Source organism: Pelophylax lessonae (genome assembly GCF_965119305.1).
Source record: "Pelophylax lessonae genome assembly, chromosome: 6".
NCBI classification, from domain to species: Eukaryota; Metazoa; Chordata; class Amphibia; order Anura; family Ranidae; genus Pelophylax; species Pelophylax lessonae.
This window is the reverse complement of record NC_138773.1, coordinates 103161714-103173873: the sequence shown is the minus strand read 5'-3', so window position 1 is coordinate 103173873 and position 12160 is coordinate 103161714.

Genomic DNA, 12160 nt, shown 5'->3' with positions numbered 1-12160 from the left:
TACCCCTAGACATATATAGGTGTGATAGTAGCAGAAATAAATGCTTGCGCTAATGAAATAATTTACAGTAATATATTTCTGCTACTATCACACCTATATATGTCTAGGTGTGTATATAAATATATGTATGTGTGTATATATACCACTATACACAAGTTCAGATGTTTTGCCTGCCTTAAAAGAACCCCAAAAAATTCCAAAAAACGCTAGCGTCAAAAAAAAAAAAATGCCCAGGGGTGTTTTTGCTGGCATTTTTTGGGGGGTTTTGGAGGCAGGCAAAACATCAGAACTTGTGTATAGTGGTGTATATACACACATACATATATTTATATACACACCTAGACATATATAGGTGTGATAGTAGCAGAAATATATGCTTGCGCTAATGAAATCATTTACACAGATATATTTCTGCTACTATCACACCTATATATGTCTAGGTGTGTATAAACATATAAGTATGTGTGTATATATACCACTATAGACAAGTTCAGATGTTTTGCCTGCCTCAAAAGAACCCAAAAAAAATGCTCAAAAAAATGCTAGCGTCCAAAAAAAAATGCCCAGGTGTGTTTTTGCTGCCATTTTTGGGGGGTTTTTGGAGGCAGGCAAAACATCTGAACTTGTGCACAGTACCACTATACACAAGTTCAGATGTTTTTCCTGACTGCAAAGAACCCAAAAAAATGCCCAAAAAAACGCTAGCTTCCAAAAAAAAATGCCCAGGTGTGTTTTTGCTGCCATTTTTTGGGGGTTTTTGGAGGCAGGCAAAACATCAGAACTTGTGCACAGTACCACTGTACACAAGTTGAGATGTTTTTCCTGACTGCAAAGAACCCCAAAAAATGCCTGCTATTAAACCGGGAGAGAAGCTAACTACCTGTCCTGAAAGAAAGTGTTCTAATACAAACGATCTTTTTTTTTCTGGTTCTGGACATGCTACAGAGCTGAAACTTCACAGGTACACCTTTTAGACCCCCCAGACACAAAATCACACAAAACAAAAGTTCTTAAAAATTGTCATTTTTGATAAAAAAGCCAATTATTGAAAAAAAAAAGAAATTTTTTTGATTTTTACTTTGGATTTCGTATCTGGGGGGTCTAAAGGGTGTGCATGTGAAGTTTCACCTCTGTAGCATGTCCAGAACCAGAAAAAAAAAAGATTGTTTGTATTAGAACACTTTCTTTCAGGACAGGTAGTTAGCTTCTCTTCCGGTTTAATAGCAGGCATTTTTTGAGGTTCTTTGCAGTCAGGAAAAACATCTGAACTTGTGTATAGTGGTACTGTGCACAAGTTCTGATGTTTTGACTGCCTCCAAAAACTCCCAAAAAATGCCAGCAAAAACACACCTGGGCATTTTTTTTTTTTTGACGCTAGCGTTATTTTTTGGCATTTTTTTGGGTTCTTTTGAGGCAGGCAAAACATCAGAACTTGTGTATAGTGGTGTATATACACACATACATATATTTATATACACCCCTAGACATATATAGGTGTGATAGTAGCAGAAATATATGCTTGCGCTAATGAAATCATTTACAGTAATATATTTCTGCTACTATCACACCTATATATGTCTAGGTGTGTATAAACATATAAGTATGTGTGTATATATACCACTATAGACAAGTTCAGATGTTTTGCCTGCCTCAAAAGAACCCAAAAAAATTCCAAAAAAAACGCTAGCGTCCAAAAAAAAATGCCCAGGTGTGTTTTTGCTGCCATTTTTTGGGGGTTTTTGGAGGCAGGCAAAACATCTGAACTTGTGCACAGTACCACTATACACAAGTTCAGATGTTTTTCCTGACTGCAAAGAACCCAAAAAAATGCCAAAAAAACGCTAGCGTCCAAAAAAAAAAATGCCCAGGTGTGTTTTTGCTGCCATTTTTTGGGGGTTTTTGGAGGCAGGCAAAACATCAGAACTTGTGCACAGTACCACTATACACAAGTTCAGATGTTTTTCCTGACTGCAAAGAACCCAAAAAAATGCCAAAAAAAAAACGCTAGCGTCCAAAAAAAAAATGCCCAGGTGTGTTTTTGCTGCCATTTTTTGGGGGTTTTTGGAGGCAGGCAAAACATCAGAACTTGTGCACAGTACCACTATACACAAGTTCAGATGTTTTTCCTGACTGCAAAGAACCCCAAAAAATGCCTGCTATTAAACCGGGAGAGAAGCTAACTACCTGTCCTGAAAGAAAGTGTTCTAATACAAACAATCTTTTTTTTCTGGTTCTGGACATGCTACAGAGCTGAAACTTCACATGCACACCTTTTAGACCCCCCAGATACGAAATCCAAAGTAAAAATCAAAAAAAAAAATCTCTTTTTTTTTCCAATAATTGGCTTTTTTATCAAAAATGACAATTTTTAAGAACTTTTTTTGTGTGATTTTGTGTCTGGGGGGGTCTAAAAGGTGTACCTGTGAAGTTTCAGCTCTGTAGCATGTCCAGAACCAGAAGAAAAAGATCATACAGGTGTTAAAGGAGGGTCCCACATCCCTGTTCTACTGAAAAATTATCTTTTTTTTCATGGTTCTGGACATGCTACAGAGCTGAAACTTCACATGCACACATTTTAGACCCCCCAGATACTAAATCCAAAGTCAAAATCAAAAAATCTCTCTTTTTTTTAAAAAATTTTTTCAATAATTGTCTTTTTTATCAAAATTTACAATTTTTAAGAACTTTTTTTTGTGTGATTAATAGTTAATGGGGCATGACCCAGAACCCTGGGCACTTTTTAGGGGCGTTTATTGGGTTTTAGGGCTTAAAAATTGTGTTTTTTGATTACCGAAGTTCGGGTCCCATTGATTTCAATGGGGTTCTGAAATCCAGGCCGAACTTTCGGGAAGTTCGGATGTTCTGGCCAAACCAAACTTTTCAAAAGTTCGATCATCCTTAGTAGTAATTACTGTAGTAATGTCACTGTTCCCCTCAAAAGTGTAAAAAATGTCAGTTAGGGGTCTGATCTGTCCTCTGCAATGTCGCAGTCCCGCTAAAAATTGCAGATCGCCGCCATTACTAGTAAAAAAAAAAGACAAATCTTTCCCCTAGTTTGTAGGCGAGAGTTTTATGCAAACTGATCAAAATACTCTTATTGGGATTTTTTTCACAAAAATATGTAGCAGAATACAAATTGGTCTAAAGGGATGAAAAAAATAGATTTCTAAATATTTTTTTGGGGAATGTTATATAGCAGAAAGTGAAAAAAAAAAAAAATATATATATATATATATATATATATATATATATATATATATTTTTTTTTTTTTCAGAATTGTCACTCTTTTTTTGTTCATAGCGCAAAAAAAAATAAAGATAAAAATCAGGTGATCAAATAACTCCAAAAGAAAGCTCTATTTGCGGGGAAAAAAAAAGGACATTATTTTTATTTAGGTACAGCGTCGCACGACCGCACAATTGTCTGTTAAAGTAACGCAGTGCCAAATCTAAGCACTTCTGGGTTCAGGGACTCAGAGTCCCAAAGGCAGAAGCTTGGGAAGCTTCAGATTGGGGACTTTATGTCTTCCGTCTACAGGGACTGAACACACACAGAATGCATGAGGGATCTAAGAGATCTTGATGTCTCCATAAAGATCACCTGTCCTTATCTATGTATGCTGGAGTATCTTCACAGGAGTGAGACACAGTAGTGGGAGACAACAACTCCTGCTGTTGTCAATCAAATCCTGTGAGGAGAGAGCAGAGAGTGGGGTTGAGCGAGCAATGTGTGTGCCAATAGGCGTACACAACCCAGCTCGTGATCACGCCTACGTGAGTGCCCTCATAAGAAGAGATTTCCTATGGGGGCACCCGGAAGGGAGGGGAAGCCTAGAGCACTGGCGGGAACCCCAGAAGAGGAGGTTCAGGGCTGCTCTGTGCAAATCAATAACACAGAGCAGGTAAATCTAACATGTTCGTGATAAAAATAAAAAAAGGGAACCTTTACAATTAATTTAAGATATTGCAGAGTAGCGCAGTGTAAATTGGTCACTAGTAGCAAAACAGTTTTATTCAGAGATAAAGGCCTGATGACTTTTTTTTTCTATGGGGGAAAGTAGGTGCAGTGAATAGTAAGTGATTTATTGTGTGGCGGTTTAGTTGCACGCTATTCTTGCACTTTTTATTTTCCATTTCAACAAAGCAGTGGCGTGCTGCAAACAGAAAAGGAGCTCCAAGAGCAGATGGTCAATAACAAATGTATACTCGGCTTTGAGCACCCCTTACAAAACATCCTATGAACAGAACAAAAGAAATAAAAACCCTAAAAAAAAACTCAACATAATATGAAGAAAAAAAAGGAATGTAGCACCCTCCTAGACAGGTCAGGTGCTACATAAAAGCATCTATTGCTCTTGCTGCTTATCAGGGGAGCTTGCTCTGTTAGTTTTGCCTGTCACATGTTTCCAGGTGTGATTTACTGGGTCAGAGGGAGTGTCCCCACTGTATCCAATGAGGGAGCATGTTGGACAGTGGACCAGTAGCACATCAGGGTTTATGGCAGTCTCAATGGGTGGGCATTCCTGCAATGCATCCTGGGATTACCCATAAATACTGACATGGGACAGGGAGTCATTTGGAGGGAGCAGAGTCCTAGGAGGAGGTGGACAGCTGTCTCTCGTTCTGCAGGTGTGAGGAAGGTGGTTCAGGCAGTCGGCCTAGTGAACCAGGTGTGGGGCTGAGCTGCAGAGGATCCAGAGTGCTGTCAAGTGGAGCTGCTGGCAGAGTCTCTTGGGAAAAACAGTTTTGTGAGTACCAAGAGATTTGCCTAAGGGTCTGCCTAGGAAAGGGGACCACTCCAGAGAAGTCAGGGGATCAAGGAGCTAGCTCACACAGGAAGTTTAACAGCAAAGGGGGTGCCGTGTAGTTGACCCTGAAGAATAGGAACAAAGGGGGTGCCAGGAAGGGCCCTGAAGATTCTTCTGCAGTACAGTACAGTTTACCTCAGGAAGCTCACTTAATTCTACTTCATAGCCAAGGCCAAAGTGAACCAGCGGCCTAGCCGTAACTAGCGTTACTCAGCATTTTTTAAGTTGTCCCAGCCAATTGTGCATAGTTATATTACATTCACCTCTCTGGCCAAGAGGTGCCCCAAGAATCAACCCATCTAGGTTTGTGTTTCTTCCACCTTTCAGCTGACTGTTTTTTTTTTGTTTTTTTTTAATATATTAACATTTTATTTGATTTTTATTTAGCATATAAACACAATACACATCTTTATACAGAAAAAGAAAAAAAAAAAAAAGCATTTCTATATAACTATTACATGTGATCTTCTATACTGATATCCCCTCCCCCCCCAAATAAAACAAACAAAACAAAAAAAAAAACGAAAAAACAAAACAAAAAACTATAATATCCCCTTCTTCTTTTCCATTCTAAGCTTATTCTCTATCATACTCTTTCTCTCTCATACATCATAGTTCCCAAACTGGATGCATACATCTTAGGCCCAAATTTCTCTATTCCCTGAGCTATCACCAATATTAGTCTCTTACACCCAGCATTTTCACATAGCCCTCAGTTTTTTTAAACTCCAGCCAGTTTCTCCATATACCTAGATATTTTGCACGGGAGTCCTCCCCTTATGACCCAGTCCCTCATACTCGGGGCTTCTAGCGAACACCAAAATACTGGTATCAAACTTTTAGCTGCATTCAACAAGTGAGGCACAAGTGTTCTTATAAACCATTGCCTTTTTCTCTGTGTTGAGAAACAGGCAACTCCAAGGTTCCGCTTGAATACCATCTCCTGTAATCTTGTGGATTGACCTAATAACCCCTTTCCAAAAAACTTGTATCTTTGGACACTCCCTCCACAGATGTGCAAAGGTCCCGGGAACCCCACATCCCCTCCAACAAGTTGGGGATATTTTTGCACCAAAACCTCTGAGCCCTCTGCGGGGTGAGATACCATCTGGCAAGAAGCTTGTAACACATCTCTGTTTTCCCTAAGTCAACTGATGAGTAACAAAGCTAATCTCATAACGTTCTTTCTTTCTTCCTCATCCCAAAGGGGTCCTAATTCCTGTTTCCATTTCCCTAGGTAAGGTGGGTATGGAAGGTCTGTTTCCCCAAGTAAAATGTTATATATTTGTGATATGCTATGTTTAATACATGCAGGTGAACCAAACAACCTCTCCATTGGCCTCATTGTTATCTTCTCCCCACAGAGGCTGTGGGAGAGAGTGCACAAACTGTTGCAACTGTGTATATCTCTATTTACAAAGTGGCATATACCCCCATTTCTTTGTTAACTCAAAGAAAGTGCACACTCTATTTCTTACCATTACGTCTTTTAACTGTATCACCAAATTTTTTGTCCATCTAACAAAATATAAACATTCCTCTTTCCATGGTTTAAAATAATTTGTGTCTATTAAAGAGATCAAAGGTGCATTACATTCCCAGTGAAAGGGTTTACATAAACTATCCCAAATTCTTAATGTGTTTCTAGTCAATATATTCGTATTATTAGCCAGGTCTCGGTGTACTTGTGGAACCCAAACCATCTTCCCTAAGTCTACCTCACTTTGTGCACACTCAATTTCCACCCATTTTCTAGCTCAACACCCTCAGTCCTACAGGCTTAAATATAAATATAGATCTGAATTGTTTTTTAACAAATTATGTTTTAGAATCTGTGGGATCTACACCACCATCTATGGACACAATATTAATACCTTTGGTGGAGATACAGATCCAAACAATATAAATTTACTATAGACACTATTTACTTCATTATATTGATTGGATTAGGTGTCTCTATATAGGTGGTTAAATTTATTTAGCATATTGTAGGATTAGTCCCTAATTCAGTCCATCACATTGCCATCATCCACCTAAAATGCAGTAAGGGAGCCCACTAGATGGATAGGTTAATATATTGTGATCTTTTTAACAATAAACCCATATTTCAGGTTTATAATTTAAACAATAAGGAACGTTTATATTATTATTCCAATTTTTACTAGGTTTTATTGGGGTATTTATGCATATTTTTGGTATATATTGTAATATTGAGTTTATAGATTGTAACGGACCACAGATGGCAGATAGTGACCAACAGGAAGTACCATTCGATTATACACATACATTAAATATATTAATAGCATAAAATAGAAGTACATTTATATCCGATTGGATTGGCTTAGAATAGTTTAGAAACTATTTTATAATATAGCCAATTACACTCCTGCATTGATCAACCAATTGGAGTTCAGGAGGGGGTATATAGAGACCGGAAAATGGCTGCTGATCAACTTCCTGACAACGCTATTTGCTAAATGCATCTAGGTCGGTTTAGTGGCACAACTTCCGGTTTCGTCACATCCGCTTTTGGCAGAACTCAGTTGGAACGCACGCCAGAACTGAGCGGATTCACACAGCTGTTTTTAGTGGGTGCCGCTTGTTGGCACATGTACATGTGAGTACATTTAACAAGTTTTATCTATTTTAAACCTAATGAACGGTATTGTGCAATTACCCGTTTTTATATTTTCTGGGGACTATTGTCATCTATACTACCAATTGTGGAACAAGTACCTTACCCTCCCATTACCAGCCCAAGGGGGCAATCCAGTGATCTGGTTGCATTGCAAAGGAGGTTATCTCAACTGGATATATAGACAAGCGAGTTGGGTCCTGGAGGCCCTTAGCCTTTTGGTAAGTGGCCTCTTTTGTCAATGGTTGGAGGAGAACAAAGCACAAGCACTTTATAAGATTACTAAGTACTTGGCACTTGTTTGGTGATTTGAAGATTTAGATATTGATGTGGACTTTTATTAATTGATTTTACACTTTCTACTGAAGATTTTTTTATTTTTTGCACCATTGTACCCATTTGTATTTTTTTTATACAGCACTCAGCACTTTGTGATTCACACATCACTACACCATTACACAGCGCCTCAAAATTAATTAATTCATAATGATTTGGTATCTACCAAAATTGATTGCTGCTGTTTTTATGGATATTTAGATTATTTTCATTACTAGGAGGCGCCATTTTAATACATATTTAGTTTATATTCATATTATTAGCCAGGTCTTGGTGTACTTGTGGCACCCAAACCATCTTCCTTAAGTCCACCTCACTTTGTGCACACTCAAGTTCCACCTAGCTCTTACCCTTCCTATTGTGTATCCAATCTGCTATTCGTGCAATAGAAATTGCCTTGTAATATTTTTTTCAAGTCAGGCGCAGCCACCCCCCCCCCCCCAACCCCTTTCCCTTTGCTAGTACTGCATAAGCAATTCTATGGTGTTTATGTGCCCATATGCATTTTAATACTATTGCTCTTAGCTTTCTAAAAAAGGCCTAGGGGAGGGTGACTGGGACCATTTGAAATATATAAATAAGCTTGGGGAGAATGTTCATCTTTACTGCATTTATTCTACCCAACCATGAGAGGGGTCTATATCTCAGGGATTTCAGCTGATCCTTTACCTTATTCAACATTGCTATATTATTAGCCTTATACAGCATCACTGGCGAAGTATTTAATTTAATACCAAGGTATTGCTGTTCCTCTCTACGCCATACAAAGGGAAATTTAGGCTGGATTGTCTGTTGTTTTTTCTTTAATATTGTAATATTCAAGATCTCTGATTTAGCTATATTGACTTTAAAATCTGATAGCTTCCTACGTATATATCCCCAATTCTTCCAGTACTATCAGAAATGTTAACCTGGGGTTAGAGATGAAAAATAATATATCGTCCGCATATGCGGCCACCTTGTACTCCTTACTCCCCACTTTAACCCCTCTAAAGTTTGGGTTTTTATGAATTGCTGCCAGCAGAAGTTCTAAATCTAGAACAATCAACTTTGGGGAGAGGGGACACCCTTGTCTAATCCCATTGTGTAATTAAAGGGGGGAGGACAGACCGCCATTCACTCTTATTCATGCCATTGGATGGAAATAAAAGGCAGAAATCAACTGCATCATCCTTTCTCCAATACCTAAGAATCTCAGGGTTTTTAACATGAAACCCCATTTGACCCTATCAAAGGCCTTTTCGGCATCTATAGACAATAATACAGCTGGGGTTTATTTCTTTTTTTTTGCTTCATGGACCAAAAATGTATTTCAGGCAGTTGTCCCTTCCCTTTCGACCAGATTCAAAACCCACCTGATCATTATGTATCCCTCTCTGCAGGAGGGGTTTTAATCTTTCTGATATTATTTTAGCAAACATTTTTAAATCTGTATTTAAAAGGGAAATTGGTCTATAGCTCATCGGTGCCACAGGGTCCTTTCCCTCCTTCAAGAAAACAGTTATATAGGCAAGCAGAGATTCCTTTCTTAAATTCTCCTCTTCTCCCACCATATTAAAATATTCGCATAACTTAGGGATTAGGTTTTTTTGGAACCTTTTATAATACAGGATCGAGTAGCCATCAGGACCCGGGCTCTTCCCCAGGGCCGTATTGTTTATTGCCCATCCCACCTCTTCACATGTAATTGGGGCCTCTAGATTCTCTAGTTCCTCTCTGGGTAACCTTGAAAGATCAAGCTCCTGCAGGTATTCCCTCACAGCCAGGTCCTCCTTACCTTTATTCCTGCCTTTCTCTTTCTGCTTAACATTATAAAGTTGACTATAATAGGAGTGAAACACCTGAGTGATATGTGGGGATGCATGCACTATTTCCCCATTTTCCTTTTTAATTTTAGGAATGTGGGTTGCATTTTTTGTTCTCCCTCACTGCTTTTGCTAGCCATTTCCTAGGTTTATTTCCCCATTGATATTAATCTTTCATGACTATGTGAAATGGGCTTTTTGTTTCCTGCTCCATAAATGCCGCCAATTCTCCTCTCTTCTCAGTTAACTCCCGCTGCTCTGGGATAACTTTGGGTCTGGTCTGTTGCTCCAATGTATGTATCTCCCCCAAGTAACTGGTTCATCCTCTCTTTCTTTTCCTTTTTCCTTTGTGACCCGATGCCTTTTAGTATCCATCTCATATAAGCCTTGCGCGATTCCCAAAGGGTAGATCGTGAAATCATTGAGTCATTGATAGCAAAGAAATTCTCCAATTCTTTTTGTACTCTCTCCAGTATCTTAGGATCCTGGATGAGCGAGTCATTCAGTTTCCATATCCTTTCTCTAGGTATTGTGTGTAGGTACAAGGCGGTCTGTGAGGGTCTACACTTTGAATGGTGCAGGCCGACTCAGACCTGGGGATTTAAATGTGCCACAGATGCAAAAAGATATTTCCACACTTCAGACAATGTAAAAAGTACATACAAAAGTTTTTATTCATTTGTTACAAAGTTACATTGAAAAACAATTTGGATCATGGTTACATATAAATATTTTGTGCATAACAATGCAATACATTGGACCCCACTGTTGGGCTATGTATTCAGGAGGAGAGCTTGTTCCAGCTCTCCTCCTGAATACATAGTCCAACAGTAGGGTCCAATGTATTGCATTGTTATGCACAAAATATATATATGTAACCATGATCCAAATTGTTTTTCAATGTAACTTTGTAACAAATGAATAAAAACTTTTGTATGTACTTTTTACATTGTCTGAAGTGTGGAAATATCTTTTTGCATCTGTGGCACATTTAAATCCCCAGGTCTGAGTCGGCCTGCACCATTCAAAGTGTAGACCCTCACAGACCGCCTTGTACCTACACACAATTTTTGTCCTATGGGGAAGGTGCCAACCAATTTCTTTCGAATAAAAAAAGCCGACCTCTCCCCCACCACAACAAATTCTTTCTCTAGGTATTGCAGCAAGCAAATCTAACTGAACTATCACTGGGGCGTGGTCAGAGAGTGTGATGGGTTAAATTGTCACATCCTTAAGGGAGACTAAAAGTTGGTGCTCTATTAGAATGTAGTCAATCCTTGAATAAGACCCATGTACTGAAGAAAAACAAGTGTAATCTGTAAAGTCTGGATGTCTAACTCTCCAGGTGTCTACCAGCTGATACTCTACCTATAGTCTCCTTGTTTCGTTCTGCCTCTGCAGTGGTACACGGGAAGTGCCCGCTGATGAATTCAAATGCAGGTTCAACCCCATATTTATGTCTCCCACTGCAATAAGCCTCCCCTCTTTGAATGTCATCAATCTTTTCAAAAATTTCCTCAGAAACTTGTTTGGAGCCCTATTCGGGGAGTAAATATTTGCCATGGTACACTCCATATTGAATAGTCTTCCCTTAATAAACAGATACCTCCCCTCAGAGTCTGCCAACTGCTCCTTTAGCATAAACACAGTGCTCCTCTCAAATTCAATTGCCACCCCCCGTGAGTGATCCGAAGTCGAGTCACTGTAAAACCACATAGGGAAAAGCCCAGAGGACAATTTAATCCCTAAAGCGTGTGTGATATGTGTTTCCTGTAGGCAGGCCACTCCCACTCCATAGTGATGCAACTCTTTAATTAATTTTTATCTTTTGCTAGGTGTATTCAGGCCTCTAACGTTATATGATACTAAATTTTTTAAGAGCCATGGGCAACCAAAGGAGCAGCTAGAACATCTTTTCTTAGAGAGAGGTCCTGAAAGGGAGAAAAAAAAAGAGAAAAAGATGAGGGATTCTACCAGAACTTCTTGGTCTAATTGCTCCTAAGGTGCTGGTCTTCCCTACAGGGGTTTCCTCTGCTAAAGGTCCTCACTTTCCCATCCCTGGCAGCCCTGCAGAACCCTGTCTAGGGCTTTCAGGCCCTTCTTCCGCCAAGCTGGACTCTGCTGACGTACAGCGCTGTATCCCTCCTGGGCTAGGGGCAGGTTGGTTTGCTTTATTAGCTTTTGCTTTGCCTCTTTATTCCCGGATGGTCTCTGATAGAGGAGAAGCAGCGTTTTGAAAAAAAAAAATTCACTGCTACAAGCAGTGTTAGCACAGTATCTGCAGACCAAAATGAGCTCAGACCTGTTAAATCAGGGAGGATATACCTTAGGGGGTAGAGGGGGAGCCTTCAGGGTATACAACGAACAGCTAGAAAGTATAGCAGCAATAGTCCCTTTAAAAGTTATCATTTATAAAAAGTCATATGTCCCTTTTGGGGTTTTTTCCCCTCAAGCTGGATAAGCAGATTGTCCCCCTCATACACTCTCACTGTCCCCTTCAATTAAGGCCCTCCTTAAAGCAGGCTTGACATTCTTAGGAGGTGGTTCAGGGAGAGCAGGACATTGCAGTACACTCC